The sequence below is a fragment of the Thalassophryne amazonica genome, chromosome 23 (assembly GCF_902500255.1).
Source record: "Thalassophryne amazonica chromosome 23, fThaAma1.1, whole genome shotgun sequence".
Lineage (NCBI taxonomy): Eukaryota > Metazoa > Chordata > Actinopteri > Batrachoidiformes > Batrachoididae > Thalassophryne > Thalassophryne amazonica.
In genome coordinates, this window is record NC_047125.1 from 30,662,215 (window position 1) to 30,677,001 (window position 14,787).

Genomic DNA, 14,787 nt, shown 5'->3' on the forward strand with positions numbered 1-14,787 from the left:
CCCCCCCCCCCCCCGCTACCTGCCCCCACGCTCTGCATCATAAAGCTTATTGACAAGTTCATATTCAACCCATTGATACATACACTCATTTTCAAAATGGAATCACAGCTCTTCTGATATCATTTTTCTTTTGGGGCTCAGCATCTGCACTCTGTCATCTCATGAACAATAAACACAATACCAGCCACATGAACCCAGCGCCAACTGGTCATTTGTCTTTCCTATAGCATGCAATTGATTACATTTAATTCAAGCAAAATGTGAGGGGAACATATCCAGAATTGGACCCAGAGCAGAAAATAGTGTTTTTCCTCTCGGTCTCCAGTTGGCGTACCATCAGCCTGGAACATGGGCAGGAAAACATCCTAAAATCAATTATCCAGGGTCCAGTAAGAAAAATCACCTTCAAATCACAGACTCTTTCTGCTCATTTTATTTTTTTATCTTCATCAACTGTCAGAGGAGGACAGAGGTTGTCGTACCCCCGGTTGTCCGTTTTGGCTGCTTAAAAAAAAAAAAAAAAAAATGAAGAATTGCTTTTGTTTGTTTTTTGGCAGTAAACCTGATCCTGTTTAATTTACACGACACGTGGAGATCGTCTTTGACTCCATGAATAATCAAACCAATTTTGGAGCACTGACATGAATGTAGATCCACATTTTCCTTTTTCTTTCTTTCCTTGAGTTCTTTTAATATGAAAATAATTTTTTTTATATAATTTGCACATTATGATGTCACAAAGGATAGAAGTCAGAATTGTAGTTAAATAGATGGTTGATGGTGCAACTGGTGGCCGGCAGACCGACGGGAAACTCGCTGAAGGACAGATGGTAAATTTTCCAGCTGGCACATGAGGAGACTTTGGAAATATTTCACAAACAAGCTGTTACTTTTGAACCTGGATGAACAAGTCCATCCATCTATCCATTTTCTGAACCTGTTTACTCCAAATAAGGGTCACGGGGTGCTGGAGCCTACCCCAGCATTCACAGGGCGTGAGACAGTGTTCACCCTGGACAAGATGCCAGTCTGTCTCAAGGCCACACACAGACAAACAAACGTTTCCAATCCACCTAACCTGCATGTCTTTGGATATGGTAGGAAGCCGGAACACGTGGAGGGAACCCACACAAACAAACATGGGGAGAACATGCAAACTCCACACAGCAGGGAATCAGTCCCACGGCCTTCTTGCTGCAAGGCAACAGTGCTAACCACTGATCCACCGTGCTGCCCTCAATGAACAAGTGAGTTGTAATGACAGAACATATGTGTTTGATGTGTAATACGTCCATGTAAGACATATGTGTGTAATGTAGGCGTGCCGCACTGGAAATATAAGAAAATGTGATCAAAGATGACATGCAGGCATGTGCACGGAATATACACAAAATCTCCAGGGATTTATCACCATCGAGAGAGAGAGAGAGAGAGATCATATTGAATGGCAAATTTAAAATGTGACATTTGTTTTACATTAAAGCCTTAAACAAGATTTGGTTCAATCTGTTTCAAGCCGTGTTTGCTGATTTTAATCATTTACAGCAGGTGGCATTCAAACTGTAATTGGCACCAGATCCATGTGTTTGCACAGTTCCACCCAAAGACTTACAATATTCACTAAACTAATCTGAATAAATACATCAATCAACACATGTCATTCTGCATAATGTGATTCATAAAATCCTGTTCTACCAGGAATTTAAACTATTCCAACAGATTGAAATGGTTTAAGGCCTGTTTGGACAGGATTAGTTTTATTTGGGGTGGTGGGGTGAAGTCATTATCGCCAGAATTAATCAGTGGTTTTTATTCAGTTCAAACTTGCCATTTTAGTCATTTTTACTGAGTGTGCATTCAGGTGTTGGTAAAGATTCCACCGTCTTTTACCTTCTGTAAAATGATTCTTATCAATTACTCAGTGTAGCTACACTCACCGGCCACTTTATTAGGTACACCTTGCTAGTACCAGGTTGGACCCCCTTTTGCCGTCAGAATTAAATTTCATTTATATAGCAACAAATCACAACAAAGCTGCCTCAAGGCACGACACACAAGGAAGATCTAACCTTACCAACCAATTCAGAACTGTCTTAATGCTTCATGCATTAGATTCAACAAGGTGTTGGTCCATATTGGCACAACAGAATCACACAGTCGCCCATCCAACCACTCTGCTCAGTCTCCTCTGACATCAACAAGGTATTTTTCTCCACACAACTGCCCCTCACTGGATATCTTCTCTTTTTCAGGCCATTCTCTGTAACCCCTAGAAATGGTTGTGTGTGAAAATTCCTGTAGATCAGCAGTTTTTGAAATACTCAGACCAGCCCGTCTGGCACCAACAACCAAAGTCAAAATCCCTTAAATCCCCTTTCTTCCCAATTCTGATGCTCAGATCAGAAAGACCACTTCAGGAAATCATCTTCACCACATCTAGATGCATAAATGCATTGAGTTGCTGCCATGCGATCGACTGATTAGCTATTTGTGTTTACAAGCAATTGAACAGGTGTACCTAATAAAGTGGCTGGTGAGTGTAGATCTGTTGAAGGACTAGATCCTTGGGGCATGTTGGTGGTGTGGAGGTGTACATGAAGGGGAAATATACTGTGCATGCAAGTAATAGAGGTCCAAAGTAAGCTCCTGCATAGCGACATAACCGTGCGATAACTATGCCCTAAAACCACCATAAATACCTTTGAGCATAGTGTGTAGTCTGCGACCGCTCTGTGCAACAACTAAGGTGAAATTCTATCACCAACATGAAGCCGCTTACATTAAACAAATGTTTAGAACTTACCTTAATTGTGCTGCTGTACACAAGGATGGAAATCACTCCAAAGTCAGCTCCCATTTAAACACGGTGTAACTCTGCCCTAAAACCTGAAATTAAGGTCTCGGGTTCTTGGTGACCAAACACAGTATTGCTGAATAAACCAATGCACATACACGTGAAAAAAATACCTTAAACAACAAAGGCAACGTGTGTTTTTAAATCAGAGATTCCAGAAGATGTCTTGCGGGAATCACATTTTATTGAAATATTAAATATTCCACTGTGAATTCACCATGAGCATCCAAAAAAGAAAACAAACAGCAGTCCAGGTGTTACAACCCCTGGCAAAAATTATAGAATCACCGGCCTCAGAGGATGTTCATTCAGTTGTTTTAATTTTGTAGAAAAAAAGCAGATCACAGACATGACACAAAACTAAAGTCATTTCAAATGGCAACTTTCTGGCTTTAAGAAACACTATAAGAAATCAAGAAAAAAAGATTGTGGCAGTCAGTAACGGTTACTTTTTTAGACCAAGCAGAGGAAAAAAATATGGAATCACTCAATTCTGAGGAAAAAATTATGGAATCACCCTGTAAATTTTCATCCCCAAAATTAACACCTGCATCAAATCAGATCTGCTCATTGACATTGACCCTATGCCATGATATTGACCCTATGTGTCTTTTTGCAAGGAATGTTTTTGCAGTTTTTGCTCTATGGCAAGATGCATTATCATCTTGAAAAATGATTTCATCATCCCCAAACATCCTTTCAATTGTCCAAAATATCAACATAAACTTGTGCATTTATTGATGATGTAATGGCAGCCATTTCCCCAGTGCCTTTACCTGACATGCAGCCCCATATCATCAATGACTGTAGAAATTTACATGTTGTCTTCAGGCAGTCATCTTTATAAATCTCATTGGAACGGCACCAAACAAAAGTTCCAGCATCATCACCTTGCCCAATGCAGATTCGAGATTCATCACTGAATATGACTTTCATCCAGTCATCCACAGTCCACAATTGCTTTTCCTTAGCCCATTGTAACCTTGTTTTTTTCTGTTTAGGTGTTAATGATGCCTTTCGTTTAGCTTTTCTGTATGTAAATCCTAATTCCTTTAGGCAGTTTCTTACAGTTCAGTCACAGACGTTGACTCCAGTTTCCTCCCATTCGTTCCTCATTTGTTTTGTTGTGCATTTTTCGATTTTTGAGACATATTGCTTTAAGTTTTCTGTCTTGATGATTTGATGTCTTCCTTGGTCTACCAGTATGTTTGCCTTTAACAACCTTCCCATGTTGTTTGTATTTGGTCCAGAGTTTAGACACAGCTGACTGTGAACAACCAACATCTTTTGCAACATTGCATGATGATTTACTCTCTTTTAAGAGTTTGATAATCCTCTCCTTCGTTTCAATTGACATCTCTCGTGTTGGAGCCATGATTCATGTCAGTCCACTTGGTGCAACAGCTCTCCAAGGTGTGTTCACTCCTTTTTAGATGCAGACTAACGAGCAGATCTGATATGATGCAGGTGTTAGTTTTGGGGATGAAAATTTACAGGGTGATTCCATAATTTTTTCCTCAGAATTGAGTGATTCCATATTTTTTTCCTCTGCTTGGTCTAAAAAAGTAACAGTTACTGACTGCCACAATCTTTTTTTCTTGATTTCTTATAGTGTTTCTTAAAGCCAGAAAGTTGCCATTTGAAATGACTTTAGTTTTGTGTCATGTCTGTGATCTGCTTTTTTTCTACAAAATTAAACAACTGAATGAACATCCTCCGAGGCCGGTGATTCCATAATTATTGCCAGGGGTTGTAAATGCGGCTGTCGGAGAGACTCGTATGTCTTGCATCTTCTCGAACCCATTTTATGCATCTCTTCACTTTTGTACCAGTCTGCTGAAACGCTCTTAGATCTTCGCTGACCCGCTGACTCGAATCGGAGGAGGCCCCGTCTGTTAAGAGCACTGAGATCACAGGCGCTGTAAATACTCTGAAACATTCTTGAAAGGTTACGAGGCATCTGAGGGATGACTCACTGGACTAAGGGGTGCGTGTCTGTTTCTGTGTGAGTCTGACACATATCATATCTCTCGCTGTGTCCAACCTGAAGAAAAAAGTCCTTTGATCTTGAAAAGTCTGACTGTGGTTAAACTGCTTTTATTGTTAACACGAAGCTGCAGCTGGATGCTTCTTATGAAAAACATCTGATTTTTTTTTTTCATGTTATCTCTGTGCTACTTTTAATGTTGACTCTATAGGGAAGTGGGGTTTTAGACGCACCCGTTTGTCTCTTCTTGGCACATAGTTTGAGATGACATTGAGATCATGAGGAGACATAATTTCCCTTTGCGTCTCATTTGTGTTTGTACTGCTTTTTAAATGCCTCACATCTTGCATAAGTAAAGCGCACGTGACACCACACAAACATTAGCACTCATTCGCTGCACAGTGGGATTTGACAGGAACACAAAACAAGACGAGAAAGTTGTGCAGTGACAAAGCTTTTCATGTCAGCACACATTAAGGTTGGGAGTCCACACAAGTCTGGAGGTGGAGAATGAGTCACTCATGGCTCGACGGTTTGCTGCTACGAGCTTTCTCACCTTGTTGCACTTTCTTGAACTGCAGACAAACTTGATCTGTTGCAATTTGTCCGTGTTTGTCACAGAGGGAGAGGGCGCCGGGTTCACCATGAGGTTACAGGACGGATGTGTTTGGCGGTGCTGATACCTTTGCAGGTGACGTCTTTAGGGTCCTGGTGCTTCCTGTTTTACTGGGTGGTTGGTAGACTGGTTGTCTTTGATAAGAGGTCTCTTTGAAGGCTCCTTGGGTACCACTGGAATAACTTGAGCAGTATCGCATTGAGTGCATCAGCAACCCCATTGTGGCTACGTGGTGCATTTGCCTGGACATGATCCAGCAGCAGGTGTCTAGGTGTTGAGGACCACAGTAACTAGAGAAGGCCAAGGACACACCCATGGTTCATGTGACTGGAAGGACCAATTGTCTGTCTTTGTTTGGTGCCATCCAGGACCCAAGGTGGCTATGGTAGATGCCGTGGATACAGGAGATGTTGGGCTGATGTTAAACCTACTCCTACCTCAAAATCAACCCCTAACCCCGGCCGAGTCCTCCTGAGGGCAGACTTCTCTTGCTACCAGTGCCATGATGTGCTGCACCAGGACGCGCCGCTCCACCTGACCTGGCTTCTACTATTTCACACAGCTTGGAAACTGCTTTCAGAAGTTGAAAACTTGAATTGATTGGCTAGGTTGACACATACATCAGTGACTGCGCCGTCTATATTGGACTACTTTGTTATAGCCATCATATTTATTTCCTTCATTAAGGTGGAATGTTACAGCCTGCTCTCTGGGATGGAACCTTTCTTATTTTTTTAAAGCGACACTGGCAGATGTTACCATTTTTGTCATCATTGTGATTCATTTTTCATTGTTATTTCTGGCTTGTGTTAGAGCTGGTGGGGGGGGGGGGGGGGGGGGGGAGTCATGACAGATGCCACAGCTTAACTAATGCATTTTTTTTTTTAAATAAAGGAGGTGCAGCTGTCAAAATGCTGGAGTCTGAAAATGATGAATTTTGTCAGGGGTACTACTGACATTTTCAACATTCAATGTATAACTCCTAAAGACTTCCTTAATTCTAATTTCACACACTGGGACACACACACACACACACACACACACACACACACACAGTGAATATGCATCTGCTCATTCACGATCATTTTCATTAAATTTAATTAACAAATTTGCTGAAATGAGCATCACCCGTAACTCTGTGGATTTTTACTCAAACTGGTAGATGCTGCTGCTGTGGGACGAAATACAAATCGGCTCATAAGGATGAGATAAGGTCGAGTTAAACACCGAAGAACTTTGATGGAATAATGAAAATTAATGCAGAGATTTGTCAGCCGCGCGCCATCGGTGACGGTCTTTCTTCTGTATTAGGAGTTTCATAAGCACACTTTACAAGTAATAATACATCAAAGCAAATGAGGATTGACACATTTGTTGCATATGCAGCGTGAAGGACAGGAGGACACATTATAAAACCCTGTAATACATGAATAAAATCTCCATTACAAACACCTACAACGCTGCTCCGTCAGTGAACTCATCATCCACCTCCACGAAACATCTGTGTGAGACGGTGCTCAACCCGTCACCAAAAAAAAAAAAAAAAAACAGTCTGAGCAGCGTCTTCAGTCCTCGCTCTGCCGTCAGAGCAGAAAGAGAAGAATATCAGCGCGTCTGAGGCTCGGTCACCCTGAAATTTAAAATCGTAAATTTGGATTCGCTTCAAGTTGTACAAATTATTTCACAAAGTTCAGTGTTTGTTCAATTTTGTTGCGTAAACTTGCAACAATGCCAAAGTTGAGCTGATGTGGCTGTACTGTACCTGTACCTCGTACTGTATTTTCCAGAGTGCAAATCAAGTTTTTTTTTTAATTTGTCATGGTGCAGCGTCTGTCATAGTCGTAGGTGTCGCCATCGTCCGTTCATTGCAGTATCTCAAAAACTATCTAATTACTCTTTTCTAATTTGGCAATGAGATAATATGGGTCATTGACATTGTTCCCATCTTAAAATTATATTCGTAGATTCATTCGTTTGAAAATGGCGGCCATGTTTATGTTGAAAATAGCCATTTTGAGCACTTAAAGGCAATTTTCTCAAAAAACAGTCTGATACCTTTTCTTTTAATTTAGCAAGGGCACAACATTGGTCATTGACATTGTTCCCGTCCCAAAGTTATTCTTGTAGATTTGTTTAGAAATGGCGGCCATGTTTATGCTGAAAATAGCCATTTTGAGCACTTAAAGGCAATTTTCTCAAACAGTCTGATACCTTTTCTTTTAATTTAGCAAGGGCACAACATTGGTCATTGACATTGTTCCCGTCCCAAAGTTATTCTTGTAGATTTGTTTAGAAATGGCGGCCATGTTTATGCTGAAAATAGCCATTTTGAGCACTTAAAGGCAATTTTCTCAAACAGTCTGATACCTTTTCTTTTAATTTAGCAAGGGCACAACATTGGTCATTGACATTGTTCCCGTCCCAAAGTTATTCTTGTAGATTTGTTTAGAAATGGCGGCCATGTTTATGTTGAAAATAGCCATTTTGAGCACTTAAAGGCAATTTTCTCAAAAAACAGTCTGATACCTTTTCTTTTAATTTAGCAAGGGCACAACATTGGTCATTGACATTGTTCCCGTCCCAAAGTTATTCTTGTAGATTTGTTTAGAAATGGCGGCCATGTTTATGCTGAAAATAGCCATTTTGAGCACTTAAAGGCAATTTTCTCAAACAGTCTGATACCTTTTCTTTTAATTTAGCAAGGACTCAACATTGGTCATTGGCATTGTTCCCATCCCAAAGGTATTCTTGTACATTTGTTTGTTTGGAAATGGCGGCCATTTTCATGCCGAAAATGGTCATTTTTGCCTTGAGCTTTAATTGAGCTGGTAACCCACAGGGCCCCTGACACTCTAGTTAACTATTTTTGTGAGGTTCTGTAACTTTTACCCCAGAAAATACAGTATGCAAGGGGAACTAATTAAGAAAAATGTAACTGCCAATAGCATCTAATGTGGCTTCAACCATCATGTTGTGAATTAACCTCTAAAATTTTATTCTATTCCATGCTTTTTTATCTTTTCTTTGTTTTGTTTTGTTTTAATGGCATCGACTACATTTGGTCTGCAAACCGGCTAGCAATTATACTTGCTGTGTAATAGAATTTTATAAAATCAATGCCATACTGGAGGAAAAACCTGATGGTAACCATGCTCATAAGCTAGCCTCGCTGATGTTCCACAATGGCTTCCTAATTTCAGTTATCATGCAGTAGAAGAGACTTGAGTTTGTTCATACGTGTATTTTGATAGAGATTGTCAGCCTGCGTCCCAGTCGGTGATTTGACTCTAATTTTAATTGGCACATGATGTTTAGCACCACGTGCTCAGGACATGTTACATTCTGCACAACCTGACGGGGGCAAAAAAAAAAAAAAAGTTTCAGATTTCTGAGACCACCCACTTATATCAGTTTTCAGCGCCAGTCACAGCCTGCACATTGTTCTTCAGATCCACCCAGACACTAAATTTGGAAATGTACCCAATCCAAAAACATCCTGACAGCTCCTTCTGCATTATTAATGTCATGCGCTGACATACGGACACTGGTGTCATAGTCTCAGCTTTTTACACCGAGCAAACTTTTCTCACAGCAGGTCAGTGTGGAGCGGCTGAGTGGCAAACACTTTGGTTTTATTTGGTCACCAGTCAGACAGCCGGTTCAGAATGACTGTTTTACAGAAAGAGAGTCGTGTGTACGTGCAGCTCGCGGCGACAAAGAAAAGGACAAAAAGGGAAGTTGTGCTGAAAAAGCTGGCCGTGGTTGCTCATCAGATTGCAGAAAGCGCGGCGCTCAGCGGTCGTGCTGTGGGAGGAAGAGACATCTTTGAGAGTTGGACATAAGTGCTATTTTTCCAGCAGGGACTGCTGGTTGTTATAGAAACAAAGTGCAGGTTGTAACAAAAAATTTTTTTTGGCAAAACTCTGCTCTGGATTTTTCCAAAAAGAAACGAATATAGGGAAGTGCTTTTGGCTGGTTTTTTTTTTGTTTGTTTTTTGTTTTTTTCTAGGCTAAAGATTATTGGATTGTTTGCAGCATTCATCAAAAAATATCAACCAGTTCTGACAAAATTTTTGTTGTTAATCATGTTTGCACCAGTTTGCTTCTGCAAAATGCTTTGAACTTTCTGGGTAAAAAAGTGTGCACTCCACTTTGTTTTGCATGGTCCAACATCAAAACTGTAAATGTGCAAAAATAAATGCACCTAATTTCAGCAAAGTGCAGACCACGTTTGAAAAGTTTGCGAGATGTGCTCATGGTGGTGTGTGTGTGTGTGTGTGTGTGTGTGTGCGTGCGTGTGTGCATTTCAGTCACACACTGCTGCTGCTTCTGCAGCATGGCTAAAACCAGCAAAAAACACACTCCGCTTCAAATATGTGGCAGTTATTGAGAAAGTAAATATTATTTCGTAAGTTCCTGCACAGTGTAACTTTTCCTTATTTTTTTAGGTTTAATTATCAAGATATTCACAATGACTTTATCCTTTACAGACAGGAAATGAGAATCCTTGAAAAAGTTGACTTTTAACAAGTATGCCCTCTGGTACTGTCACAATGAAATGAGCATTCCACTTCTCTAATTAATCAGAAAGGGTTCTTTCGAAGCACAGAGCTCAGAGGGAAATTTATCTTACAAAGTGTTGTAGCGTGGAAGTTATTACCAGGAGCCAGCACCCGTTAAGTGTGGAAAAGGGAAGAGCATGGAAGGACGTAGCTGATTTTTTTTTTTTTTTTTTTGTACTGGAATGTCTGTTTTTGGCACATAATAAATCAATAATTAAATCAGATATCCAATCAGGGTCTGTAATCTGTGGTAAAAGTAGCATTGCAGAACAATCAGGAAAGCTTTAAACCTTTATTTAAAAATAAATTCATGATGATGCGATTAAACCATGATTTTAAACAAAGTGAATCAAGTTTATTTGGCACAAACTGAGGGTGCGCTTGTGTTAAGGTATCTGAAAGTGGAAGCGCAGGTGCAAAAATAATAATTGGGACCCATCGTTCTCTGAGCAGAAGCTTCCTTCTGATCCTCCTCCACAACATGAATCCCATGAAAAGTATGTTGCGTTCTTCAGCAGAAGACAGTCTGAAAATTTTAGCTTTTTGGAAATGTTTAAGGGAAAAACGTGCGAGTAGTGTTTTGTACATGTGCTAGGACCATTGCATAATGGGAATTGCATGTACTCAGGTATATTCTGCTATAATTGGTTATATAAATATTAAGAACTGCGGTTACATATGAATTTAGGCTCCTATTTTTTTAAATTGGCCTGGAATTCCTCAGTTTTGGAATTGCGACAAATCTTGGCCAAAAATCGGCAGTGGGACCCCACCCCAAGTGTACTTTTCCCTGGTTTGGTTACAGATGCTCCAAATGTATGTAACTACTTTGTGCCTATAGCTTCTTTTTTTTCCAAAAAGATCAGGTCACATTTGTGAGCATTTGTTTGTGCCACATGATCGTACAACAGAACCGCCCTGGGTCCTGGTTGGCAACCACTCAGGCACAAAACAGGACAAAGTCCATCTCCTGAAAAGAAAATATAACAGTAAGTCCAGATGTTAAACATGGTTTCAAACAAAAAAGCAGCTGCTTTGTAACAACTTGTGCTTTCATACAAAAAAAACAAACAAAAAAAACACAAACATTCCAACCTGATAACAGAAAAAGAAATCTCACTGAAACTGCATCACTATGCACTTGGACAGAGTTCATGAAAGTTAGAAGACACATAGTTGTTAACTTACCTTCAAAGACACTGCAGAAGGTGACTGATTCAGGGGAAAGAGGATTTGATAGCCTAGGGGCACTTTCCTGATTTTTCAGGGTTTGGTCTTATCGAAGGTATGTTCTCAGAGTCCTATGCAGTATGCAGTAGTGTCATATTGTGTGTCTGTGTAGTTAATTCACATGTTTAAATCAATATACAGCAAAATATAATGCACATATCTTGGGCACTGCTTCCGTTTGCATTTGTTGCAGTTACTTTGCGAATGCAGTGCCAGCCAGCACTTAGTTTGAGTGGACTGAGTGGATAACCTCAGTACATACTTGTGTTGTCTTTTTTTGTGTGTGCATTTGTTAGTTTCATTGTGCCAGCTTTTTCTTTGCCACAACACCTGAGGGGCTGCAGGTTTCATGCAGCAAATAGTGAATACATTTAATTTGTTATTCCATCACATCACTGATTAGTCTGCACCGCCATCAGCAAAGTGTGTTCAGGCCTCCTCATTGTGCATGCTGTGTGTGTTTGGAGTCACACAGCGCCTGCAATGTGGAGGCTGAGGCATGCACGCTCCTCATGTGCACGTTTCACTTTAAAGTGACGTAAGACGCTTCTTTGTCAGCCCCACGCTACATTTATCTTATCTATATGCGCACACTTTTGAAAAGATGGAAATAATATTGTTGCATTTGTGTGTGTGTGTGTGTGTGTGTGTGTGTGTGTGTGTGTGTGTGTGTGTGTGTGTGTGTGTGTGTGTGTGTGTGTGTGTGTGTGTGTGTGTGTGTGTGTGTGTGTGTGTGTGTGTGTGTGTGTGTGTAGCTGCACATACCAGATTTTAACTACAGATGTGAAGGTTGGGCTGAATGAATGCATGATGAGGTAGATATACACCAAATGATATAGTGTGTTGATTATTTATTTGTAGGATTTTAAAGTGATCTATACTAAAGGTTTCTGTCAATCGTCAACAGAACTGGTTGATTTGCCCATTTCACCTTTTGTAAGTGAGCTTTATACCAACCCCAAAACAAACAAACAAACAAAAATCTCTGCTCAGTGATAGAAAAAGCATACAATCATTATTAGAAACTTGCTTGTAAGGATCTGTTTCAAATTCATTTCATAAAACAGTTACCTTGTGCCACTTTGCCTGACAAAATCAATGAAAATACATGAAATGTGTGACTGTCAACACTGAAATTATTGATTAGAAACAGAGTTTTACTGTTGTAGGTCTGAGAAACTCCATTAATATTTAATTGGGTTTGATTAATTGTTTCAACGTGGCTCTTTATTTTCATTCCTATCCAGCATTCTTGTTTTCTCCCACAGAATGTGTTGGTGAAAATCAGCTTATTGATCCTTTCTCTTGTCTTAGATAGATAGATAGCTTTTATTGTCATTGTCATTACGAGTTTTCCACACTCACATTCCACATACAAACAGCAATTAATCCACAATTATTACTTGTTTACTGTAATAATGGCACACATCAGAATTAGGACAACACATATACATTTGACATTGTCTATGTGCACTAAACTTGAAACAGTCCGTTTTCCAAATTGAGGCGATGTGAGTGTATGGTAGCCGCTTGCAACTGAAGTCGCACTGCCTGCCAGCTTGGGAAGAATGGGGGCCTGCTGCTGGGGGGGCAGGAAGAGAGGTAAAAGAAGAAACTGGAGCATGCTTCAGTCCATGTGTAAGTCAGTTATTGTCTTTGTGGGTTGAGATAAGAATGGAGCCAAATAATCTCACCAAGGCCTGAATAAATTCCTCTGGAGGTAAACAGTGGGCAATTGACCTTGAGGCTAGACAGCCTGGAGTGTTGCAGCTGAGCAGTGAAAAACACTTTTTAACAGTTCCGCTTGAACAACCAAATCCCAATTATGAATTAAGAATATTCCCAATTATGAATCAAGAATATTCTTTGAGTGCGTTTTGCATTGCAGTAATCTAGCAATAGCACAACATAATTAAATGGCATTCCACTAAAATTGTTTAATGTTGTGAAAACGGACCAGAAACATTTTAACTTTACATGCAAAGGTTAAGTTTATAAAAGTAAATCCTACACAGACCCTTAGAGCCATCAGGTTGGCGTTTATCCCTGGATACAGATGAGAGTCTACATCGTACCATGGACAGGACACCAGTCCATCACAACTTACTTCCCCAGCTGAGGCTGGTACCTCTTACAGCTGAATGGACTCGGGTCATGCAGGTCACGTGGCTATTATATGGCGCCTACTACAGGACTGGTCATGCAGACTCTTCATGGCTGGACTCCGTGCCCACCTCCTGACTGTAAGACAACCACACAGGCGTCAACACTGACAACACTCATTCGGCGATGCTTGACCACAGGTGCACGACCCTTCAGCGTGAGGAATTCAACTACGGCACGTCGTTTCAAATGCACGTCCATGTATGTCACTATTTTTTGCTACGGCTGAGCGCATGTCATAGGTTGAAGATGATTGTACATAGGCCTGAAATTGCAGGCGGAAACCGTTCGGTAGAGGATGAGTCTTGTACTAGTTTCACATCGATATCTTGCTTGTTATTGAAATAATCACATTGGAGGCAGGACTTTTCAGATAACCCTCGTGTGTGTGTGAGTGATATCCATGGGTACCCAAACCTGTGCATACAGATGCAGGTATTTTCTTCCCCAGTGAGCATCTTGTTTTGCTGCTCGTTACCTCTGAGCTCGCGTTGTTGCGGTGAATGTTTCACTCCACAGAAAAGTGACGCTGTTGTAGGTAGAGCTTATTATCTACTGCTGTACCTTCTGGTCCCACTGAGCTCCAGGGGCATAATGACCCGTGTAACTTCCACACTTTATTGCCACACAGATGACAGGTGATAAAGCCTGTACTGTGCCGTGGTTAATGAACAAAACCACCATATTCTATGTGGAATTAGGCTATCCCTTAAACGCCTGGTCCGTCACTGTGCCGCTAAAGAATCTGTTGACTAAGCCTTTGTTTCTTGTCACATTTTAGTGCTTTTTGGACTTCCTGCTTGGAAGCACAATATTTATTTTCCCAATTAGCTGGAATGATTAATGTGGCGTTTTTCCTGAGATGACACGGTGTTTCACCTCAGCGGCTACTTTGTTCCACCCACGTCCTTGGTCTGTACGGTCCTTAGTTCCATTTGCACAGATAACCTGCCCCTTCAGTCAGATGCATGTTAATTAGCTTAGTGCGGGGCTAACCAGTCCCACGGGTAGTGTGACTCTGTAATTAGCTTGTGGCTAATTGGCATAGCGGAGACCTGCGGTTGGTTCCAGACAGTTGTTTGTCTCTTTTGGGTCTCGCTGTGCTTTTGTCGGTGTGTATGCAACCTCCACAGTCGTACTTACTACATGCACGCTTACACGTGCGCTCACTGCATACACACACACACACACACACACACACACACACACACACACACACACACACACACACACACACACACACCTACTCATAAATGCAGAACGCGCTGTGGAAATGGTTGCAGTGATGCTGCCCACACTCCTTTTAACACCTCTGAATGAGTTTGTGGGTTTGTAAATGTTCACTGTTTTTGACCCACTGTGGATGATGTTCCAC